The sequence below is a fragment of the Scyliorhinus canicula genome, chromosome 20 (genome assembly GCF_902713615.1).
Source record: "Scyliorhinus canicula chromosome 20, sScyCan1.1, whole genome shotgun sequence".
In the NCBI taxonomy this organism is placed as follows: domain Eukaryota; kingdom Metazoa; phylum Chordata; class Chondrichthyes; order Carcharhiniformes; family Scyliorhinidae; genus Scyliorhinus; species Scyliorhinus canicula.
This window is the reverse complement of record NC_052165.1, coordinates 45,701,231-45,727,027: the sequence shown is the minus strand read 5'-3', so window position 1 is coordinate 45,727,027 and position 25,797 is coordinate 45,701,231. Positions and strand designations below refer to the sequence as shown.

Genomic DNA, 25,797 nt, shown 5'->3' with positions numbered 1-25,797 from the left:
GACGGTAGAAGGAAAATTAATGGACCTTTGTTAATCCAATTGTTATGTCTCCATTTATTCATGGTCAACCCACAACAATAAAGCTCAAGTTTAAATGTTTTTTTTAATAAAAGAGATGAAACTTTTGTCCAAATGCAATACATGGGAGCTTAGCTCGTATAAAACATTAACACTGTTCAAGAAAATTCCATTAAAGGGCAGCATGGTGGCCTAGTGGTTAGCACAACAGCCTCACGGCACTGAGGTCCCAGGTTCGATCCAGGCTCTGGGTCACTGTCTGTGTGGAGTTTGCACATTCTCCCCGTGTCTGCGTGGGTTTCGCCCCCACAATCCAAAAATGTGCAGAGTCGGTGGATTGGCCACACTAAATTGCCCCTTAATTGGAAAAAATAATTGGGTAATCTAAATTTTAAAAAAAAAATTCCATTACAAGTTATTTTTGGAAATAAAAGTGTTGAGAGCAACCTTGAAATAGTCAGTGGAACCTAACAAATGACAAAGCATCAATCATCAAGTCCAAGTAACAGGATTCATTGGATTTTAACCCCTTCTCCCCCCGCCCCCTTCAAAGAAAGTTTGCCAACTCTGATTGGATGTTTTCTTGGAGACTTCAAGCTTTCATCACATGACATCCAGCCACTACCATCCACACTCATGCCAGTGGACACCTGACTCACCACCCACCCATCCGTACAGTGGCCTGCCTTCCTGCACTGATTACAATGTGAACAGACTATCACCTGATTGATTGACAGCCAGGAATGGTCCACAATGATCCTTTACGCCCCTATTTCCATATTTTTAAACCTGATCAACAAAAGTACTCAAATAAAATGAAATTAACACTTCTCTCCTCCCCCCCCCCCCCCCCCCCCCCCCCCCCCCCGCCCCCAAGCCCCTATGATGTTTCTCCCTAGGATTTGCTTGGCAGTTCCCTCAAGTTTAATCTTTAATTCCTGAAGACACCAGGGCAATCGTGGAGGGTTGGGAATCCCACAGCCCAGATCATTCCGTGCTTCAGTACCCTACAAGGTAAAGCTGACCTTTTTCTTGCAGAGAATTAGGCACAAAAAGCTCAAATGTAACTTGGGAATGTAAAGCAAGGCAGTGACAAACCGGCCGACTGTCAATAATTCCATTCACAAAGCTTGTGTGGTAGGTTATGCATTTTATTGAATTACAAATTGCTGTTCAGATTCAGGTTTCATTATAAAAGCTGCCAACAACTACTCATCCTGATTGTCAGTCAAATTTTGTGATGCAATCAGTTTGTTTTGATTTGACTTTGGAACCTTACCCACTGTCACGAGCCAGTGTCCACACAGGGATCCTGAACAAGTGTTGCCAACTCTGATCAGATGTATTCCTGGAGAGAAAAAAATGTATCCCTGGAGGTTTCACCAAATGATCCTGCTGCCTCCACTTGCCCTGCCCCACACGCATCCTCATGATGCCCGCCTTCCTATGACCAATCAGAAAGCAAATAAAACTGGATCATTAGAAGCATTTAAAGTGGAGGTGGATAAATATTTGATAAATTGAGGAATAGAGGGCTATGGGAAAATGGGTCAGAAAAGGAGTTGAGGCTGGCATAGATCAGCCATGATCATATTGAATGGCTGGGCAGGTTCGAAGGGCCTGTTGGCCCATGCCTGCTTCCATTTCTTGATTTCTGCTTAATTGAGGCTTCATGACTGTCAGTCTAGGCTTTTTCTTCCCATATTCAATAATTTTACAACCGGTCAACAAAACTGCTCAAACCTTTTTTTAAAAAATTAAACAAAAAATATCATTTTGTTTCAACAGTCCCTAGGATGTTTGTCCCTGGGTACTGCTCATTCTCCTGGAGTTTAATCATTAATTTCTGGAGGGTTGGGAGCCTAAAGGACGAAACTGACTCTCCATATAAAACATTCAAAGACACTTTCAAATGTGCCTATTTTGATCAGGAGTTGGAGCCAACACAAATTGAAACTGGATTTGTGGGAAAGTTATTTGTACAGAGCTCTGGTTAGACTTTATTTAGAATAACGGTGTTCAGTTCTGGGCACAGAAGCCGATGAAGAGTATACTGTACTGGGTAGAGTGCAGCATAGATTCACCAGAACAATAGGAGTTAAGACGCTTGAATCACGAGGCCAGGTTGCATCGATTAGGCCACTCTGAGTATAACTGATTAAATGAGTATTCGCAGTGATTTGCCAAGATGATGAGAGAGAGAGAGAGCGAGAAAAACTCTGATGGAGTGTCCAGAACAAGGCAACTTGTTAAAGTTTGTAAATTTGTAAAAGATTAAAGTTTGGCCATTCAGGGTGATGTCAGGGGTGATGTCAGGGGTGATGTCAGGAAGCACTTCTTCAAAAAAAGGGTCATGGGAATTTGGAGGCTCTCCCCAAGAAGCTCACCTACGCAACGTTTGACAGTTTTGAACGGGGGTCAGCAGATCGCTACAAAAGCAAAGTAATGTGGATGCTAGAAATCTGAAAAAGGGGCAGCACGGTGGCGCAGTGGGTTAGCCTTGTTGCCTCACGGCGCCGAGGTCCCAGGTTCGATCCCGGCTCTGGGTCACTGTCCGTGTCTGCATGAGTTTCTCCCTCACAAGTCAAAGATGTGCAGGGTAGGTGGATTGGCCACGCTAAATTGCCCCTTAATTGGAAAAAATGAATTGGGTACTCTAAATTTAGAAAAAAAAGAAATCTGAAAAAGAAAGTGCTGAAAATACTCAGCAAGCCAATAGACTTTGATTAGGTAAAGGTGTTAAGTGTGACAGAACAAAGGCAATTAAAAGAAGTTGAGATACAACGGGATGGTGGAAGAGCCATAAAGAGGCTCTTCCACCTCTGTTTCATGCAAGTGCCCTCTATCCATGAAGATGGCTCACCAGCCTCCATAAACATTCGCAACAATAAATCTGTAGGAGGCTAACAAAAATGCAATCACTTTCAGGAAGATACTCTGGGGAAATTCCTTTTCAATTCTCTAAGGCAACCAAATAAACTCCAGGAGACCAGTTAACCTGTCATCAAATCTACTGAACTAAACCCCCAAGGTTTCTCCCAACATTCTTACAAACAATGGACCAAAAAGAAACATATTGCTGGCTTGTGGCTGCTGTAATTTTTTTTAAATCTGAAAGTTGAAACACATTTTTCCAGAAAGGATAATCTACACCAGGGGTGGGCAAACTTTTCCGTGCAAGGGCCACATTCAGAAATTCACAATTCACAAAGGGCCGCATAGTATATTAAGTAAAATAATTACTTCACCCGGTTATGATTCTGGGCGCCTCATATAGAACATAGAACAGCACAGAACAGGCCCTTCGGCCCTCGACGTTGTGCCGAGCAATGATCACCCTACTCAAGTCAACGTATCCACCCTATACCAGTAAGTAACCCAACAGCCCCCCCGCATTAACCTTAAAAAAAAATTTAAAAAAAAAAAAAAAATTTTTTTTTTTTAAAAATAAAATTTTTTTTTTTTTTTTTTAATGACTTGGTGGGCCGCAGAAATACCTTTGGCGGGCCGCATGCGGCCCGCGGGCCGTAGTTTGCCCACCCCTGATCTACACCATGATAGCAGTTCGTGCACATCACTCCCTGCTCAGGCAAGCAATTCAATCTACTGTGACAGACGCTAGAAGAAGTAACTTATATTTGTATTGGTGGGTATTAGGAATACATTTTAGCTTTAAGTTTAAGCTAATACTCTTGACCTGTCGGTTAAAAAGTGGTGTCTTAATTTCATAATGGAGTGGAAACAACAGGTCTGGAGTCATTTGTATAAACTACACTTTTAATGAGGTTTTACGTCTCTTGAATATTTAGAACGTAGAATTCCTACAGTGCATAAGGAAGCTCTTCGATATTGCACCCACCCTCCGAAAAAGCACTCCACCTAGGCCCACTCCCCAGCCCTATCCTTGTAACTCCGCACATTGATCATGGCCAATCCACATAACCTGCATATTTTTGGACTGTGGGAGGAAACTGGAGCACCAGGAGGAAACCCACATCGGCACGGGGAGAACATGTAAACTCCACACAGTCACCCATGGCCGGACTGGAACCCGGGTTCGCTGTGCTGTGCGGCAGCGGTGCTAATCACTGTTCCACCATGACGCCCACGAGAGGATTTAAAATAACAAAGCAGAGAAAGCACTGCTGTTGCCTGGTTACATGCCCACAGAGACAGAACAGCAGTTGGTTCAGTTGGTAATTACGCTTGAAGGCAGTGATGGGTAACCTAAGCTAGCGAGTGGGCCACATGAGTGGCTCTCCTTCATCTTAGTGGACCACATGATTGAAATGGGGCTTGTGCACTAATCATGACCCCTTGAATAAGATTAAATGCATTTAATACATGCTGAATATTTGAAACAAGTTATACAAAATGCTTAATCATTCATATAATAGAACTGTCATCAACTTCAAATGGTAAGAACAAAATAAATATATACTGTTTGGATGCAGAGGGAGTGCACAATGTATGCAATCAGCACACAGTTCACTTCACTTGCACTTGCTTTGTGCATTGCATTTCAATCATACTGGTGGAGGGGGGGGGGGGGGGGGAACTCCGCAGACAGAAATCAGAGGAATGTGGCAACCCTGCGCGTGAGCAATGGTCAACAAAATGTCTCGTGGGCCACACTCAGCTCCGCATGTGGCCCCTGGGCCCAGGTTGCCCACCACTGCATGAAGGTGACGGGAGCAGTTCAAACCTCTCCAGCTGGACATGCTAGCAGATTGCTGAGGAAACTAATTTTAAGAATCTTAGATGAGCTGCTTTAAAGTTAAAGGAACAGTGAATGTTGAGTGAGTTCTAGATCTCAAGGGAGATACCAAATTGCCATCAGTGTACTGGGAGAGGGAACTGCAGGGAGCAGGTCTTAAAGGAAAAGGACAAGGTCCCAAGACGACCTTCGGGTTAAGTCAAAGGAAACAAACAGGAATCGGGAAACGGTCCTGGCTATGTGAAATCAAGATTGAGAAGCAGAGGAAGGCTCCAAGTTTAAAGAGAGGGAGCTGCTGGAAGTGGACTTAGAGCAAGTGAGCTTGTGAGAAACCAGAACATCGGAGAAAACAACCAAAGGTCGGTGACTCCTTTGCTACAACTCTCTGGGCTAGTGTGTGGCCAATTCCAGCCCCACTTGACCTGGAGTCCCAACAGAATTGAATTAACTAATAATTCTTAGACAAATGCCTGGAGTCTTTGGCCCTCAGCTGCCCAATAATTAGTCACCAGCTTTATAAATTTAAACATAATTAGGATTATTAATAACAATAATTATAATTAAATATGCAACAAATACAACTGGTTAACTATTATCTAGTTCCTCATCCCAATTTATCTAGCCTCCATCCTCTACACACACAAGACAAACAAAAAGACGAAGAGAGGGGTAAAATTATAAGTAAAAGTAAAATATAGTCTTTGTTTCAGATGGTTGTTGTTGGCACACTTTCCTTCAATCCAGGTTTCAGGTCAAGATTTCTGCTTTCACTAAAGATTCATTCAGGTCTCTGCAGTTTTAGCAAGACACCAGTTTTTCTGGAGAAAACATCAGAGAGGTGCGAGGGTGAGAATAAGAGAATTAAATCAGCCCACCCAGGTAGGATCCAGTTACAACCTGTAACCAGGCAGAATAAGGCTTTTAGCCAACCAAGCGAACTGAGACCCACCCCATCTTTCGGGTGCCACAAATCCTAAGTTCTGTTTTTTGAAAACCAACACCATATCCTATGTTGCAACTTTTTAAATTCCTCCTTCTCTCTGCTGCTTGACTTAAAGATACATGTCCATTAAGCATCCATGGATGAAAATGACAACGGCAAAAATAAAGGGGAAATAAGGAAATCAACGAAGGATCCTTACACTTTACTATAGGCTTATGAAATAGTGATGTTCTGTTGGCATGGCGGAGTATCTGAGAGTGTAAACAAGGCAAACTTGAATGCAGGTAGTGATCCAGGAAAGAGGAACATTGGAGGAGAGATCGCTACCCTGGGTCTGCATTCCTGTTGAAGATGTTCAAGTAAAAGCATTTTTTGGGAGGACATTGCAAGAAGAGTTCTCAAGAGTGGAGGCTGGAAACCCAAGTTAAACGTCAGTGCTTCTCGGAGAACAGTTGGCTCGAGGGAGGGGGTACAGCATAGCTATAGTTAATGGACAATCCACAGAAGCTATTTTGGGTGACATATGTCAGCTGGTTTCAGAGTGTGGGTGGTCTGACCACAGATTGTCTGCTGGTTGACATTGGACTATGTACTGGCATGGGTTGGAATGAAATAGGATGGGGCATGTGGAAGTGACATTGGGGGCATCTTTTGAACTTGCATACAAACATACAATTTAGGAGTAAGAGTAGAGGGTAGGCCGCCAGACTCCTGAACTTGCTCCATTATTCAATAAGATCACGGCTGATCTGATTGTAAATTAAACTCCACATTCTCACCTACCCACGATAACCTTTCACCCCTTCCTTCTCAAGAATCTACCTCTGCCTGAAAAATATTCAAAGATTTTACTTCCTAACGCCTTTGGAGGACGAGATTTCCAAAGTCACACGACCCTTGGGGAAAACATTCCTCCTCATCTGTCTTAAATGAGCGATTTCTTATTTTTAAAAAGTTGCCTGACAAGAGAAACCATCCTCTCCTCATCCACCCCATCAAGATCCCTCAGTAACTTATATGTTTCAATCAAGTCGCTTAACTCCAGTCGATAAAAACTCATAATGTCCAACATTTTCTCAGTAAGAAGTCTTACAACACCAGGTTAAAGTCCAACAGGTTTGTTTCAAACACGAGCTTTCGGAGCACGGCTCCTTCTTCAGGTGAATGGAAAGGCTTGTTCCAGAAATGTTTATATAGACACAGTCAGAGATGCCCCGGAATGCGAGCACCTACATTTTCTCATAAGCCAAACCTTCCATTCCTGGTATTGTCTAGTAAACCTTCTCTAAACTGCATCTACCGTGGTTACATCTTTCGTTATAAATTTAGATTACCCAATTATTTTTTCCAAATAAGGGGCAATTTAGTGTAGCCAATCCACCTACTCTGCACAGTTTTGGGTTGTGGGGGCGAAACCCACGCAGACACGGGAGAATGTGCAAACTCCACACGGACTGTGACCCAGAGCCGGGATCGAACCTGGGACCTCAGCACCGTGAGGCAGCTGTGCTACCCACTAGGCCACCGTGCTGTCCACGGTTACATCTTTCTTTAAGTACGGTGACCAGTAATGTACGCACTGCTCCAGATGGGTTCTCACCAATGTCCTGTACAACTGAAGCATAACCTCCTGACTTTTGTAATTAATTTCCCTCACAATAAATGAGAACAGTCTATTAATTTTCCTAATTACTTGCCGTACCAGCACTCATCTTTTTGTGATTCGTGCACAAGGACATCCAGATCCCTCTGCAATTCAGCGCTCTGCAATCTCTCACCGTTTAGATAACAAGTTCCTTTATTGTTCTTCCTGCCAAAATGTTCAAGTTCATATTTTCCCACATTATACTCCATTTGCCAGAGTTTTGCCCACACATTTAACCTGCCTGCATCCCTTTGTAAGCCTCCTTACACCCTCTTCAAATCATTTATATCAACTGCAAAGCGGTGAGGTTCCAGCTACTGATCCCTGGTTACATCTTGCAAACCATAAAAAGACACACTTATGCAGATTCTCACGGCTTCCTGTTAGCTAACCAATCATCTATCCGTGCCATTATGTTACCCCCTACATTCCTGAGCTTTGATTTTATGCAATAAACTTTGATGTGGCATTTTTTTCAAATCAAATGTTTCCTGGAAATTTACCTTTTAAAGGGTTCCTGAATCCATGGAATCAGCCAGGTCAGGAGTGCAGGATGCAGGCTTGCTAACTGCACCCCTGTCCCACGGCAGCAGAAATTGGACATTGGACATACCGGGAATGGGGGCAAGATCCCGGAATCAAACCCCACCAGCTATTTTTAAATGGCTCAAGACATTCAGACGCCGCAAAAATCCAGGTCCAACTTCCAAATGGGAATTGGACAAATACTTGAAAGGGAAAGATGTGCACAGTTAAGGGATATGGGACTAATTGGATAGACCCTACAAATGTCGAGCCACAGTGTTCTATAATTCCAGTAAAGGACAATGCGCCATCTCCACAGAGAAATAATTTGGGCTTTGAGTTGGGAAGGATATCGATACGAACAGTGTGGCTTAGCACCATCACAAAACAAAGGAATCCAGATATATATTCATTCTGAAAAAGTATAGAAGGAATCGATTTAAGAAAATATTTCTCACCAGAAATGATGAGTAAGAGGACAAAACAAATAATACACCTCCAACTTTACATTGTGTAGGCTGGCGGTTAGTGAAGTACTGGGGGAGCTCATGAGTATTGAAGGCACAGCCTTCGGATTATAATGTTAAACTGAGATCCTGCCTATCAGAACCGGCAAGATTGATTCACCAGCTCATAACTGACATGTCATCGCTCCCTTTCCCTAATCAATCTGTCCACAGGAATTGGCTCATTGCCCATTCACATTATCTCTGCTTTCAAGTCTGTTAGCCGGTCATTCTCACAGCAAGGCGCAAGATCCTGTTCAAATCTGCTACTGATTGGATTGGTTATTCTGCATTAACAACCAATGAGGTGATATGGGTATGGTAGAGGAAGCATGCAACTCGTAAACAAAATACACTGGAGAGAAAGAGGAAATCTTTGTTTTGCGATGCTTTCAAAGACATTTTGATCATTCTCGGGAATAGGTAGGGGAGATGTAATTTATTGGTACATTCTAGAACCGAGAGGCAGAACGTAAAGATTTAACAAGGAGAAATAAGAAGGGGAAGGCGATACTGGTGGGAGTAGTCTATAGGCACCCAGAAAGTAGCTATACTGTAAGACAGAGAATAAATCAGGAGTTAATAAAGATATGTAAAAAATACTTTAATATTGCTATAGAAGTATCTGACAGCTTGTGTGTGGCCAAATGAGATGCAGTCGGAGTACTTCCCACTATACTGGGGAACGAGGCACGGGTGCCCAATGTCCCCTCCTCTTGTTTGCATTGGTGATTGAGCCCTTGGCGAACGCACTGAAGGGCTCGGGCTTACGGAGGGGATAGTGAGGGGGAGGGAAGGGAGGTTGGAGCACAGGGCGTCTATATGCAGATGGCTTACTACTGTATATCACGGACCCTTCACAGACGGTGGTTCCACCAGAGACGGAGCTGTTCATTTTTCACTTTGAAGACCTTGTTGCTGCCAAGGTGGGAGTGCGGGGCGGAGGATGGGGGGGTCCAGGTACTGCTTGTGGTAAAATGTTGAAATAAACATATTTTTCAAACAGGACAGCACTTTAAACATGGGTGACTTTAATCTTTATAGAGATTTGGAAAATCAAATTGGCAGAGTTAGCTATGAGGAAAAATTCATTGGGTGTATTCGGGACAGTTTCCTCAAACAATAGGGTATAGATCCAACCAGGGATCAAGCTATTTTGGACTTTGTAACATGTAATGGGGCAGGTTCAATAAACAACCTCAGAGTAAAAAATCCCCATCAGAAACATCGACCATAGCATGGTGGAAATTAGCATTCAGTTCGAGAGTGAGAAACCTGGTACAGTAACAGCTGTGCTAAACTTTAACTGAGAGCAATTATAAAGGAATGAGGGCAGAGTTGGCAGGGAAAGGAGTGAAGCAATGCTAGACGCTTACAAAAATAGTTCACGATGCATAACAAAAATATATCCGTGAGGAAGAAGGATTCTAGGAAGGGGATAAATCAACCATGGTTAACCAAGGATGTGATGGACTAAACAAAAAAACAAATAATGTGGCACGGGTAGTGGTAAACTAGAGGATTGGGAAAGTCTTAAAAACCAACAAAAGATGACACAAAAAATAATGAAGAGGGAGAAGATAAACTCGGAGAGCAAGATAGCAAGTAATATAAAAACGGGCAGCAAGAATTTTTTTAAGTATAAAAAGAGAGAGGCCAAAGTGAACATAGACCCCTTAGAGCAGGGGTGGGCAAACTTTTCCGTGCAAGGGCCACATTCAGAAATTCACAATTCACAAAGGGCCGCATAGTATATTAAGTAAAATAATTACTTCACCCGGTTATGATTCTGGGCGCCTCATATAGAACATAGAACAGTACAGCACAGAACAGGCCCTTCGGCCCTCGACGTTGTGCCGAGCAATGATCACCCTACTCAAGTCAATGTATCCACCCTATACCAGTAAGTAACCCAACAGCCCCCCCCCCCCATTAACCTTAAAAAAAATTTAAAACAAAATTTTTTTTTTTTTTAATGACTTGGTGGGCCGCAGAAATACCTTTGGCGGGCCGCATGCGGCCCGTGGGCCGTAGTTTGCCCACCCCTGCCTTAGAGAATGAGACTTGGCAAATAATAATGGGGAACTAGGAAATGACAGAGGAGTTAAATAAATTCTTTGCACCAGTCTTCACATTGGAAGAGACAAATAACATTCAAAAAAATAAATAATCAGAAGGCAGAAGGGAAGGAAATAAATACAATAACTATCATTAGAGAAAAAGTACTAGGGAAACTAATGGGCCTAAAGGCCGATATGTTCCCTGGATCTGATGGATTGCATCCCAGGATATTAAAGGAAGTAGCAACAGAGATAGTGGATGCACTGGTAGTAATCTTCCAAGAATCCTTGAATTTTGGAAAAGTCCCATAGAATAGAATAGAATTATAGAATCACCACAGTGCAGGAGACTATTTGGCCCATCGAGTCTACATTAACCCTCTGACAAAGCACCCAGCTAGGCCCACACCCCCATTCATCCTCGTAAACCAGTAACCCCACCTGAACTTTTTGGACACGAAGGGGCAACTTAGCATGGCCAATCCACCTAACTTGCACATCTTTGGACTGTGGAGGGAAACCAGAGCACCTGGAGGAAACCCACGCAGTCATGGGGAGAACGTACTAACTGTACACATAAAATGACCCAAGGCTGGATTGAACCAGAGTCCCTGGCGCTGTGAGGAAGCATTGCCAACCATTGTGCTAGAAGACTGGAAAACTGAAAATGTCACACCTTTATTCAAAAAAGGAAGGTGTCAAAAACAAGTAACTATAGGCCAGTTAGCTTAACTTCTGTCATTGGTTTTGTCTCTCTCTCCTAACAATTTGTAATTTGTTCAATATAAAATATGAAAACTGAATAAAAACATTTATTAAAAAAAAACTTCTGTCATTGGAAAAATGTTAGAGTACATTACAAATTATGTAATGGTAGACCATTTAGAAATGCATAATATACTCAGGCAGGGTATGCATGCTTACATAAAAGGGAAAGCTAGTCTGACAAACATATTAGAATTCTTTGAGGTGGTATGACCAGGGTAGATGAAGAGGAACGAGTAGATGTAGTATACTTAGTTTTCAAAAAAACTTTTGATAAGGTACCACGCAAAAGGGTACTTAACAAGGTAAGAGCCCATGGTGCTGGGGTTAGTATATTAGCATATATATTAGCATGGATAGAGGGCTGGCTAACTGACAGAAGTCAGAAAAGTTGGGATAAGGGGAGTATTTTCAGGATGGCAACCTGTAACTTGAGGAGTGCCACAGGAATCCGTGCTGCTGCCACAATTATTCACAATATATATGAATGACCTGGACGAGGGGAATGAATGCACTATGGCCAAGTTTGTGGGTGACACAAAAATAGGAAGAAGGCAAGTGGTGAGGATGACAGAAAGAGTGCACATAGGGACATAGACAGGGTAGCTAAGTGGGCAGATGGCATATAATGTCGGAAATGTGAAGTTATGCATTTTGGTAGCAAGAATAAATGAACTGATTATTTAAATGAAGAAAGACTGCGGAAAACTGCAGCACAGAGGGATTTTGGGGTCCTCATGCATAAAATCACAAAAAATCATGCAAGCTCAACAGGTAATTGGGACGGCAAATGGAATGTTGGCCTCTTATTTCAAAGGGAATGGAATATAAAAATTGGGAAGTCCTGCTAAAATTATACAAGGCACTAGTTAGGCCACACTTGGAATACTGTGAACAGATTTAGCTGCATTACCTCAGGAAAGACATACTGGCATTGGAGACAGTCCAGAGAAGGTTCATTAGATTGATCCAGGATATGAAGGGATTTTCTTATGAGAGGCCAAGTAGGTTGTGCCTGTACTCATTGCAGTTTAGAAGAATGAGAGGTGACCTTTTTGAGACATGTCGGATTCTTGGGGGTTAGCAGGGTAGATGCTGAGAGGTCGTTGTCTTGTGGGAGAGTATAGGACCAATTCTCAGAGTAAGGGGTCACCCCATTTAAAAGAGACACAAGGAGGAATTTCTTCTCTCAGAGGGTAGTGAATCTGTGGAATTTTTTACTGCAGAGAGTTGTAGGGGTTGGGTCGTTCAAGGCTGAGGTAGACAGATTTCTAATCAGTAAGGGAATTAAGGATTATAGGGTTAAGGCGGGAAAGTAGATGTGAGGATTATATCAGATCAGCCATGATCTCATTGAATGGCGGAGATGGGCCAAGTGGCCTACTTGTGCTTCTACGTTTTATGGTCTTATTTGGAAAAACTGTCCAGCCCTCCAAGAGTTCAAAGCAAAATTCATGTTTCTTAGTCAAAATTGTTTTGTATTGATGGTTAGTAGCTTTGCAAAATATAATCTAACAAAAATCCTTGTGTTCAAACCCCTTCAGGGGCTTTACCCTTCCTTTCTCGGTAATTTCCTCCAGCCCCACAACTCTCCGAGATCCCTGCACATATCTTACTCTAGTCCCTTCCATATCCCCACTTTTAATCATTTCACTATTGGTGACTGTGCCTTTAGTTCCTGGATCTCTGATGTACCTCCTGAAATCCCTCTGCCTCCACATGCAGCTCCAAAGTTAACTCTTGTTTCATTTAGGCTTTTAGAGAGCGACTTGGGACATTTTACTACCAATCGTCGTTTGGTAGTGCAGAACTTGAGTATTACCGATAAAAGACATTTTGCTGAAGCTTTTCACCTTGTATTCATCAGGATGATCGCAAGAATACCAACGTCAGGGGACAATGCCAGGGGACCAATGTCTTTTCTGCGATACATTTTACTGCATGCAAGTGCGAATTGTTGTGTGCTTGATGGCAATCTACGCAACGACTTCCCCCTTCATATCCACACAAAGCAATCTCTATCTCATTACATGAAGGTAAAAGCCATTTTGCCATTTTCCACAAAAAAATCAAATGGAATTGATGAGCCCGATCCACAGAATGGCAGAAAAATCCTGAAAGACCCTTTGAATTGGAAAGGGAGATTTCACTTCTTTCATTACCCTTGATGCAATTCCTCTGGTAATGGTTAAACAGGAATAACAAGGGCAGCACGGTGGCACAGTGGTTAGCATTGCTGCCTACAGCATTGAGGACCCAGGTTCGAATCCCGGTCCTGGGTCACTGTCCGCGTGGAGTTTGCACACTCTCCCCGTGTCTGCGTGGGTTTCACCCCCACAACCCAAAGATGTGCAGGATAGGTAGATTGGCCACTCTAAATTGCCCCTTAATTGAAAAAATAATTGGGTACTCTAAATTTTTTAAAAAACAGGAATAACAAGCAGAACGTGATTGTTTGGGTGCGACAGAATTCCGGCATTGCTGCAGAGTTTGGAAATAATCCAATGCTGCTCGAGTCACAAGGAAATATTATTGTCTCACCCCACCCAGATTGGCTATTGAGAATTACATGGTATTTTGCGCACTGGCATCCGCTACTATTTATCATTTTGCCTTCTGATCCTCAGACATAACATTACACAGTGTACAGCATAGAAACAGGCCATTCTGCCCAACTGGTCTATTATGCTACACATGAGCCTCCTCCCATCCTTGTTCATCTCACTTCATCATCTTAATAACCTTCTTTTTTTCCCCTCAAGTGCATATCCAGCTTCCACTTACATGTGATGGGATGCTCTCCATTTAAATCTCCTGGGGGGGGGGAGATTTGTTAGTGCTCTTTGGGGGAGGTTTAAACTAATTCAGCAGGGGCATGGGAACCTGGATTGTAGTTTTGGGGTACAGGAGATTGAGAGTATAGAGGTCAGGAGCACAGATTTGACTTCGCAGGAGGGTGCCAGTGTTCAGGTAGGTGGTTTGAAGTGTGTCTACTTCAATGCCAGGAGTATACGAAATAAGGTAGGGGAACTGGCAGCATGGGTTGGTACCTGGGACTTCGATGTTGTGGCCATTTCAGAGACATGGATAGAGCAGGGACAGGAATGGTTGTTGCAGGTTCCGGGGTTTAGGTGTTTTAGTAAGCTCAGAGAAGGGGGCAAAAGAGGGGAAAGTGTGGCGCTGCTAGTCAAGGACAGTATTACGGTGGCGGAAAGGATGCTAGATGGGGACTCTTCTTCCGAGGTAGTATGGGCTGAGGTTAGAAACAGGAAAGGAGAGGTCACACTGCTGGGAGTTTTCTATAGGCCACCTAATAGTTCTAGGGATGTAGAGGAAAGGATGGCGAAGATGATTCTGGAAAAGAGTGAAAGTAACAGGATAGATGTTATGGGAGACTTTAACTTTCCAAATATTGACTGGAAAAGATATAGTTCGAGTACATTAGATGGGTCGTTCTTTGTACAATGTGTGCAGGAGGGTTTCCTGACACAATATGTTGACAGGCCAACAAGAGGCGAGGCCACATTGGATTTGGTTTTGGGTAATGAACCAGGCCCGGTGTTAGATCTGGAGGTAGGTGAGCACTTTGGAAACAGTGACCACAATTCGGTGACCTTTACGTTAGTGATGGAAAGGGATAAGTATACCCCGCAGGGCAAGAGTTATAGCTGGGGGAAGGGCAATTATGATGCCATTAGACATGACTTAGGATGTGTAGGTTGGAGAAGTAGGCTGCAAGAGTTGGGCACACTGGATATGTGGAGCTTGTTCAAGGAACAGCTATTGCATGTTCTTGATAAGTACGTACCAGTCAGGCAGGGAGGAAGGGGTCGAGCGAGGGAACCGTGGTTTACCAAAGAAGTGGAATCTCTTGTTAAGAGGAAGAAGGAGGTCTATGTGAAGATGAGGCGTGAAGTTTCAGTTGGGGCGCTTGATAGTTACAAGGAAGCGAGGAAGGATCTAAAGAGAGAGCTAAGACGAGCAAGGAGGGGACATGAAAAGTCTTTGGCAGGTAGGATCAAGGAAAACCCAAAAGCTTTCTATAGGTATGTCAGGAATAAAAGAATGACTAGGGTAAGAGTAGGGCCAGTCAAGGACAGTGGTGGGAAGTTGTGTGTGGAGGCTGAGGAGATAAGCGAGATACTAAATGAATACTTTTCGTCAGTATTCACTCAGGAAAAAGATAATGTTGTGGAGGAGAATGCTGAGACCCAGGCTATTAGAATAGATGGCATTGAGGTGCGTAGGGAAGAAGTGTTGGCAATTCTGGACAAGGTGAAAATAGATAAGTCCCCGGGGCCTGATGGGATTTATCCTAGGATTCTCTGGGAAGCCAGGGAAGAGATTGCTGAGCCTTTGGCTTTGATTTTTATGTCATCATTGGCTACAGGAATAGTGCCAGAGGACTGGAGGATAGCAAATGTGGTCCCTTTGTTCAAGAAGGGGAGTAGAGATAACCCCGGTAACTATAGGCCGGTGAGCCTCACGTCTGTTGTGGGTAAAGTCTTGGAGAGGATTATAAGAGATACGATTAGGGCAGCACGGTGGCCTAGTGGTTAGCACAACTGCCTCACGGCGCTGAGGTCCCAGGTTCGATCCCGGCTCTGGGTCACTGTCCGTATGGAGTTTGCACATTCTCCCCGTGTCTGCGTGGGTTTCGCCCCCACAACCCAAAGATGTGCAGGCTAGGTGGATTGGACACGCTAAATTGCCCCTTAATTGGAAAAAAATATTGGGTAATCTAAATTTATTATAAAAAAAAAATAAAAAAAATAAGAGATACGATTTATAATCATCTAGATAGGAATAATATGTTTAGGGATAGTCAGCATGGTTTTGTGAAGGGTAGGTCATGCCTCACAAACCTTATCGAGTTCTTTGAGAAGGTGACTGAACAGGTAGACGAGGGTAGAGCAGTTGATGTGGTGTATATGGATTTCAGTAAAGCGTTTGATAAGGTTCCCCACGGTCGGCTATTGCAGAAAATACGGAGGCTGGGGATTGAGGGTGATTTAGAGATGTGGATCAGAAATTGGCTAGTTGAAAGAAGACAGAGGGTGGTGGTTGATGGCAAATGTTCAGAATGGAGTTCAGTTACGAGTGGCGTACCACAAGGATCTGTTCTGGGGCCGTTGCTGTTTGTCATTTTTATAAATGACCTAGAGGAGGGCACAGAAGGTTGGGTGAGCAAATTTGCAGACGACACTAAAGTCGGTGGAGTTGTAGACAGTGTGGAAGGATGTTGCAGGTTACAGAGGGACATAGATAAGCTGCAGAGCTGGGCTGAGAGGTGGCAAATGGAGTTTAATGTAGAGAAGTGTGAGGTGATTCACTTTGGAAAGAATAACAGGAATGCGGAATATTTGGCTAATGGTAAAATTCTTAGCAGTGTGGATGAGCAGAGGGATCTCGGTGTCCATGTACATAGATCCCTGAAAGTTGCCACCCAGGTTGATAGGGTTGTGAAGAAGGCCTATGGCGTGTTGGCCTTTATTGGTAGAGGGATTGAGTTCCGGAGCCATGAGGTCATGTTGCAGCTGTACCAAACTCTGGTACGGCCGCATTTGGAGTATTGCGTACAATTCTGGTCGCCTCATTATAGGAAGGACGTAGAAGCTTTGGAACGGGTGCAGAGGAGATTTACCAGGATGTTGCCTGGTATGGAGGGAAAATCTTATGAGGAAAGGCTGATGGACTTGAGGTTGTTTTCGTTAGAGAGAAGAAGGTTAAGAGGTGACTTAATAGAGGCATACAAAATGATCAGAGGGTTAGATAGGGTGGACAGCGAGAGCCTTCTCCCGCGGATGGAGGTGGCTAGCACGAGGGGACATAGCCTTAAATTGAGGGGTAATAGATATAGGACAGACGTCAGAGGTAGGTTTTTTACGCAAAGAGTGGTGAGGCCGTGGAATGCCCTACCTGCAACAGTAGTGAACTCGCCAACATTGAGGGCATTTAAAAGTTTATTGGATAAGCATATGGATGATAATGGCATAGTGTAGGTTAGATGGCCTTTAGTTTTTGACTTCCCATGTCGGTGCAACATCGTGGGCCGAAGGGCCTGTACTGCGCTGTATCGTTCTATGTTCTATGTTCTATTTGCCAGGATGAGTGCAGCTCCAACAACACTCAAGAAGTTCAACATCATCCAGGACAATGCAACCTGCTTGTCCGGTACTCCATCCAGAAACATTTACTCCCTTTACCATTCATGCACAGTGGTAACAGTGTGTACCATCTACAAGATGCACCACAGGAATGCACCAAAGCTCCTTGGACAACACCTTCCAAACCCACAACCACCGCCATCTAGAAGTATAAGGGCAGCAGGCAAACGGGAACACCACCACCTACAGGTTCCCCTCCAAGCGCTCACCATTCTGACTTGGAGCTTATATCACCGTTACTACTGTCGTTGGGTCAAAGTCCTGGTACTCCCTCCCTAACAGCACTGTGGATGTACCTACACCACATGGGCTGCAGCGGTTCAAGAAAGCAGCTCACTACACCTTATCTAGGGCAATTAGGGAAGGGCAATAAATGCTGTCATGGCCAAAAATGGTCACATCCCATAAATGAATAAGAAAAAAAAACTATGATATTCACCTACCCTTGGAGTGAGGAGTTGTAGAGGATGACAATCAGCCCCAGATTGTTACCCATCAACCCCTGTTGGGCAGTGTGTACATGGGCAGTACTGTGCACCAAGAGTCAAACAGCCTGACAAAAAAACTACTCGTATTCACGCGGTGCCTTTTATAACTTGGGATGTCCCACACTGCTTTATAGCCAATCAAGTACTTCTGCAGTGAAGACACTTGCAGCGGAGGCAAGGTGGCAGCCAACCTGTGCACAGGACAATCCCACAAACAGCTACAACGTAATGACCACAATGTTTTTACACTGTTGATTGAGGGGTAAATTTTGTTCTGGACACTGGGGACAGTTTTCTTGCTCTTTTTGACATGTTAGGACCTTTACAGTCCACCCAAAAGGACAGGCAGGACCTTGGCTTACCAACTCAGTTGGAAGTCAGGATCTCTCGGATCAGATGTGGGAGTATTGGTCGGGATTATTTGCCCTAGTCACTGGAGTGCGACTTGAGCCCACGACCCTGTTATTCAGAGGCGCGAGTGTTGCTCACTGAGCCACAGCTTAAACCCTGTCCGGCCCACCTGAGCTTGCATGTGAAAAATAGAGTCAGGCTGACACCCAGATCACCAGAGTATAAGGCAATATATTCAGGAGGCAGGGTATATTTGTGTTCACAAACAGGGTCATTGCAAACTCACTAATGAAGGAATCTGGTCTAATTGCCAAGGACAGCATGTGCAGCTGAGAAGGCAGCTAATGAAGAAAGCTCATTGGTACAATGCTTACAAGAGGTTGACTGTGTGAAGGAAATATCATTCAAGATTATAATAATGGCATGACGAGTCCAGTTTATAGAAGACAAACAGTTTGGCATGGTCTGTTTTTTCCACATTAAACTCAGTGTAAAAAAAATGCTGCTGGAGAAATATTCCACAAAGTGTGACTGGTATTTTAAACTTAAATAAGGGAAATTGTGAGGGCATGAAAGTGGAACTAGCTAAAGTGAACTGGCAAATGTGTTTAAGGGATCGATCAATAGGTCAGCAGTGGCAGACATTTAAAGGGATATTTCAGAATACACATAAATTCCTTACTATCACTAGGTTAGTGGTATTGAACAAATTATCGAGTCTGCGGGCTGACAAATCCACCTGATTCGAATGGACTTCACCCCAGGTCTGGAAAGAAGTGGCTAAAGAGATAGTTGATGCATTGGTTTTAATTTTCCAAAATTCCTTCGATTCGGGGAAAATTCCATTAAATTGGAAGATAGCAAATATAAATCCTTTATTCAAAAAGGGAAGGAGACAGAAAGCATAGGCAAGTTAGTCTACCCCCTCCCATAGACAAAACATTAGAAGCCATTATTTATTTTATTTTGGAAATGATTTTTACTAAATTTTTCACCCTTCATAGTAAAGAATACAAAAGACATGAACCATAACAAACATTCTTCAACAAGATTCCACCAAAAAACACTTTTTACGAAAACTCTCACCTCAACCCCCCCCCCCCCCCCCAATAAACAAGAAAGCCCTTCCCCCTCTAGCAGTGACCAATTCTGTGAAATATACAATGAACAGTTGCTATCTTCAATAAAACCCCTCAAATCAACCCTCTCAATGTGTACTTGACCTTCTCGAGGCGCACAAACTCCATCAAATCACCCATCCAGGCCAAAGCCTTCGGTGGTGTCACCATCCTCCGGCCCAATAAAATACACCTCTGAGCCACCAACAAAGCAAAGGCCAGGACATCAGCCCCTGCTCCTATCCGCAATTCCAGCACTTCACAGACGCCAGAAATCGCCACAATTTCACAGGCTTTCACTTCCACATTCAGGATCGCAGACATGGTGTCAAAAAAGGCCCCCCAGAACTCCACCAACCTGGGGCACGACCGGAACATGTGCATGAGATGTGCGGGCCCTCTTGAACAACGCTAGCATCGATCTTCCATCCCTTCAAAAGATCAGTACATCCTGGCTTTTGTGGGGTGAGATCTAAAAACTACCTTTAACTGAATGTGGCTTAGCCTCATGCCAGACAATGTCGCATTCACCCTCCTCAATGTTTCACTCTACTCACCTTCCTCTCGTATCGGCCCCAACGCCACCATCCATTTTGCTTTCGTCCCCTCAACCGAATCCAACTCCTCCCCCGTTATACGCTGGTACATCCCGGACGTACTGCCCTTCACCAATCCTGCGCAGGATAAAATCCGTTCCAACAAGGTAGGCAGCCAAACCACGGGAAAGGCCGGAACAAACGGCTCAACCCAGCTCTGCACCCAAAGATACCCAATTCCGTCTGTGTCCGAAAGCACATATTTCTCCTTTAAGTACTCCAAAGGCCTTAGGTGAATTGGCCCTGATAAATTGCCCTGAGTGACCAAAAAGGTTAGGAGGGGTTATTGGCTTACGGGGATAGGGTGGAAGTGAGGGCTCAAGTGGGTCGATGGAAGCTTGATGGGTCAAATGGCTTCCATCTACATTGTATGCTCTATGTTCAAACTAGCCAACCGCTCCTCCAAAAATAAATCACCCACCTTCTCCAACCCTCTCTCCTTCCAAGCACTAAATGTGGCATCCAACTGTGCCGGTTTGAATAAATGATTGGCACCGTGTGGGAGCAGAAAATTGCAAGGAAATATTGACAGACCAGGTGAATGGGCAAAATTGTGGCAGATGGAATTTAATGGAAGCAAGTGTTAGGTTATCCATTTTGGACCAAAAAAAGGATAGAGCCGAATACTTTCTCGATGGAAAGAGGTTAGGTTTGGTGGATGTCCAAGAGACTTGGGCGTTCAGAGGCATAGGTCCTTAAAATGCCAGGAATAAGTGCAGAAAATGGTCAAAAAGGCTGATGAAATACTCGCCTTTATGTCTAGAGAATTGGAATATAAAGACACAGGAGTTATGCTGCAGCTATACAAAACCCTGATTAGACCTCACTTGTGAGCAGTTCTGGGCACCACACCGTAGGATGTTTTGGCCTTGGAGGGAATGCAACGTAGGTTTACAAAAATTAGGGCTAGAGCGTTCAGGAGAGATGTGAGGAAGAACTTCTTCACTCAAAGGGTGGTAGAAGTCTGTAATTCTCCCATAAACAGCAGTTGAAGCTAGATCAGATGCTAATTTTAAATCGGAGAGGTTTATTTTAAATCTGAGATGGATACATTTTTGTCAAGCAAAGTTATGAAGGGACATGGGCCAATGGCAGGTTGATGGAGCTAGGTAACAGATCAGCCATGATCTAATTGAATGGCAGGACAGGCTTGAGCGGCTGAATGGTCTACTCCTGTTCTTATGTTCCCTCTATGTTTGTCTGTCCTTGTGTGCGTGTTAGAGGATCGGGCAAGTTAATGAGGGGGCTTTGGAATGAGATAATAGTTAACCAGTTGTATTTGCTATATATTCAATTATAGTTAGTTATTAATAAAACATTTTGCAAATTTAAGTTTCCAATGCCCATCTGGTCAGGTGCATCAGGCCAGGTCAAATCTGATCCTGTGACATCGCTGCACCTGTTGGCACAAGCGTCAATTCCTGGTCACCTGTGCCAGATTCCTGTTGGCATTTCTCTGCAATGTGGATTTTTCTTTTGAGTTTGTGAATACCATTCCCTCAGCTTTTGAGCAGCTGGTGCAAAAAGCTGATAGGGATACTTGTGCATTTCCGCTTTGGTCACTGAACTCAATTCTGAGATTTTAATTAATGCCTTTCAATTTTAGATCCAATTTATTCCTCTGTTGGGTTTGCTTTAACTCCACTACATATTTTTCAGATTCGCAAACATTCTGCTGTACAAACGTAATCATCAATCCGATCCCTCCACAACCACAGCAAGAGGATGGTAGACTGCCATGTAAATATAATCTGCATGATCACAGAAACCTGCGTTTGATGACCGTGGACAATATAACCCTGACCGTCATTGTCAGAGCTATATAAATGAATATGCCACTGAAAAATTATGTATATTATATCATTTACACTACCTGTGAAGGCTGTAAATGCCGCAACTCTTTCTACTTTACACATTACCTGAGCACCATCAGCATCTGCTCTAACAAGCCTTCTACTTTTCTTCATATACATTTCCCTTTATGGCCTACTGGCTATTCCCACGGAGGCAAACATTGGTGTTGCTGGAGGATCGGAAACGTGGTGAAGAACATCCTTTGGTCTGCCCAAAACCTGTTGGTCTTCCAGTGCAAAAACGTTATAGCCAACCAAGTTTTGCAGACTGGGACATTCCAAAGCCCAGGACTACGTGCTGAGGGATGCACGAAAGCTTGGGGCAGCCAGCGCAGAGGCACACGGGGGGGGGGGAAGAATTGTTATAGAACCCCCTGTTTGACTTGCATTGAATGTGTATGGTGAATATTACACATATCGCAATTGTACTGAAGCACCTCAGAAGCACCTCTGGGGCTGGTTTAGCACACTGGGCTAAATCGCTGGCTTTTAAAGCAGACCAAGGCGGGCCAGAAGCACCGTTCAATTCCCGTACCAGCCTCCCTGAACAGGCGCCGGAATGTGGCGACTAGGGGCTTTTCACAGTAACTTAATTGAAGCCTACTTGTGACAATAAGCGATTTTCTTCTTTTTTTTTCTTTCAGAGTGCAACTATGTAGACAACTTGAATACCTTTGCACCATTTTGAAGTGTCTAATGTTTCTTTGACTGTATTGAAGCACCTCAAGAGTGCAACATGAAGGCATGTAGAGAACCTGAATATTATTGCACTTTGCGTGATGGCAATTTCAAAATGTTTGTAATGTTCTTTCAGATATTTTACGAATAAAGTACATTTTTGGGAATTTTTTATACATTTCAATGAGATCATCTCTCATTCTTCTAAATTCCAGCAAATATAGATTTAGCAATCTCTTCTTATCGTGCAATCCTCAAATCCCAGGAATTAGACCAGTGAACCTCCAATGCACGCCCTGCAAAACAAACGTGTCCTACCTTAGGCAAGGAGATCCAAACTATTCACACAAGTACTAAAACAAAAAAAGATGGCATTTTAAACCAGTTTCCCACTGACACCGTTACCAGCTGCTGACTCATTTATAGTGAATTGTGTCCCCGAGTTTCACTAAAATTACCTGCAACCTGGTGCACACAGCTTCTTCCTCTTTGCATCTTGCCACATCTTAATAATCTCCCTCAGCTAAGAACATGGAGAACATCTGCTAATCTTCAGCTTTCCTTTAGATTCAGGAGCCTCCACAGAGAGATTCGAACCCACTTTCCTCACAAGACTGATCATATTTTTAAGAAATTAGGCAAGTTCAAACAACCTGTTTTAAACAATCAGGATTTGTGTCAGACCTTAATTACCTTCTGGGTCAACACCCTAGATAACTATTTCCCGGCCAGTTCCTTTCAGACAACTTAATCACAACCCAAGCATTTCCTTTTGCGGCTGGCAAACAGATAGCTTCATAATTCAAAAAAAATACCTTTTATAGTCATGGGTCACTCTGAGCACTTATTGTATAGAATTCTACAGCAGAAAAACTAACTATTCCCCTAACTAGTGTGCATTCCACACAACTCCCCCCTCCCCCTCCCCCCCCCCCCCCCCCCCCCCCCAATGGTCTCTCCTGATCAGCATAGCCTTCTATTCCTTTCTACCTCGTGTTTAACCAGCTTCCCCCTTAAATGCATCCACAACATGAATCTCAACCACTCCCTGCGGTAAATAAATTCTCACCACATTCCCAACACTCTCTGGGTAAAGACATTTCTGAATTTCCAGTCAGATTTATTCATGATTGTGACTGCTGTGAGGAATAAACATTAGTCGACCTCAGAGCAATGCTATTCATCTGTGGCAGCTGCGGAAGGGTCTGCGCACTCCGAAAGCGATCTCTACCGCCCTACAGCAGATGATGTTCAATCCAGAACAGACAAACAAGCCGGGCATAACCCATTGTCTCCTGAGGCGGATGAACACCTAACTAACTAATCTTACATTTCAGGGATGGCCAAACTGCGGCTCATGAACTGCTGACGACGTGTCTTCCTTAGTGGGTTGCACAGTGGTTAGCACTGTTGCTTCACAGCTCCAGGGTCCCAGGTTCGATTCCCCGCTGGGTAACTGTCTGTGCGGAGTCTGCACGTTCTCCCCGTGTCTGTGTGGGTTCCCCCCGGCTGCTCCGGTTTCCTCCCACAGTCCAAAGATGTGCAGGTTAGGTGGATTGGCCATGCTAAATTGCTCTTAGTGTCCAAAAAGGTTAAGTGGGGTTAACTGGGATAGGGTGGAGGTGTGGGCTTAAGTAGTGCGACCTTTCCAAGGGACTCGAAGGGCCGAATGGCCTTCTTCTGCACTGTACATTCTATAATTCTATGATTCTATAACTGCACGTAGCTTTTTAACAGCGTTAGCTTCACAGAGAAGTTGGATGGTAATTAGGGCGGGAGAATAATCTGGATTATTCTGAAGAATCAGGTGGGATGTGGCGCCGCAACGTCCTGCCAGCCCAGCCCTAACCTACATGGCCCAGCACCAGCATGGTGATTTGGTGTTGCAGAAACCTTGCTCCAGTAACCGCTGCTACCTCGTGCCGTCTGCAGAGTGCCTTCCTGCACTGGATTATTTCCCTGATGCCATCTCGGCTGCGGGAGTCGATGCTGCTGGACTGTGAGTGAGAGCAGCTTAAAGTCGGCCAAGGGATTGTGGAAGGGGGTGAGGCTGGGAATTGAGATTGGGGGTTTGAGCATCTAGACAAGGTGGAAAAAGTCTAGGTTGGAGGTGGGGGTGGAGGAGGGCGAGTGAGTGTAACTGAATGGAGGAGGGGGCAGGAGTGAGTGAGTGGAGGCTGACTGGGGAGGGAGAGCACACAAGTGTGTGCGACGGGAATAAAAACATGCCTGTTAAGGTTGTCTGCGACTTGCGTCTCTCGAATGTCTGGAGATTGTCGCACGCAGCTCCAAGGATCAGAATGTTTGACCACACATTATATTTATAAACCAGAGTTCTGGTCTCAACAGCAAGTGGGAAAAGAAACATTTTCCCTACGTCTACACTAACAAACATTTCCATTTTTAAAAAAAGACTTGTTCAGTCACGCCACGTCTTCCCTTTCAAGACACAACAGCTTTAACCTGTTCATTCTTTCCCGATTGGGTGTAACATCTCAGTTTTACTGTTCGGCTGTAAACCTTATTTTGCACTCTCTCTAGTGCCTAGATATCCTTTTGTGTAATAAGCTGGCCAAAACTTTAGATTGCCCTTTCAAATGTAGTTAAATTAAGGTTCTATAGGTGAATAACATGGAAACCACGCATATCGGGTTTTGCAGCAAAGCCAAACTAACCAGGTGACAATCAAACAACTGCTAGCAAGCCATCTTCTTAAAACACTGAATCTATCCAAGGTCACAAACATTTATTAAATCCAATCCGGTCTGCTGTGACATTGCTCTCGGTAAGTCAGAAGGAGGCCATTCGGCCCACTGTGCCGGCTTTTTGAAAGATCTATCCAATTAACGCCACTCCCCTGCTCTTTATGCAGAGTCCTGCAAATCTTCCCTTTTCGAGTATTTATCCGATTTCATTTTGAAAGTTATGAGTGAACCTGCTTCCAGGTGGCATGTGGCGCAGTGGTCAGCATTGGCACTACTGCGCTGAGGACGCGGGTTCGAATCCCAGCCCTGGGTCACTGTCCGTGTGGAGTTTGCACATTCTTCCTGTGTCTGCGTGTTTTTCACCCCCATAACCCAAAGATGTGCCGATTAGGTGGATTGGCCACGCTAAATTGCTCCTTAATTGGAAAAAGTTAGTAAAAATAATTGGGTACTCTACATTTAAAAAAAATTAATTGAACCTGCTTCCGCCGCCCTTCCAGATCACAACAGCTTGCTATGTAAAAAAAAATTCTCATCTGCCCTCGGACTGCTTCCTCTGGTAACCAGCTCTTCTGCCAATGACATTATTTCTCAGGTGTGGCTGCGGTAACACATTTTTACTGCATGCCTGAACCTTAGTAAAAAAGGAGCAGTCGTTTAAA

The 25,797-nt window shown here is 44.0% G+C and overlaps 1 protein-coding gene across 1 annotated transcript in view; it reads right to left on the bottom strand.

The window, feature by feature from the left end:
* pawr (PRKC, apoptosis, WT1, regulator) overlaps positions 1 to 25,797 on the bottom strand; it is an 84,959-nt gene that overhangs the window by 49,470 nt on the left and 9,692 nt on the right. The gene's annotated exons all lie outside the window — the stretch shown is intronic.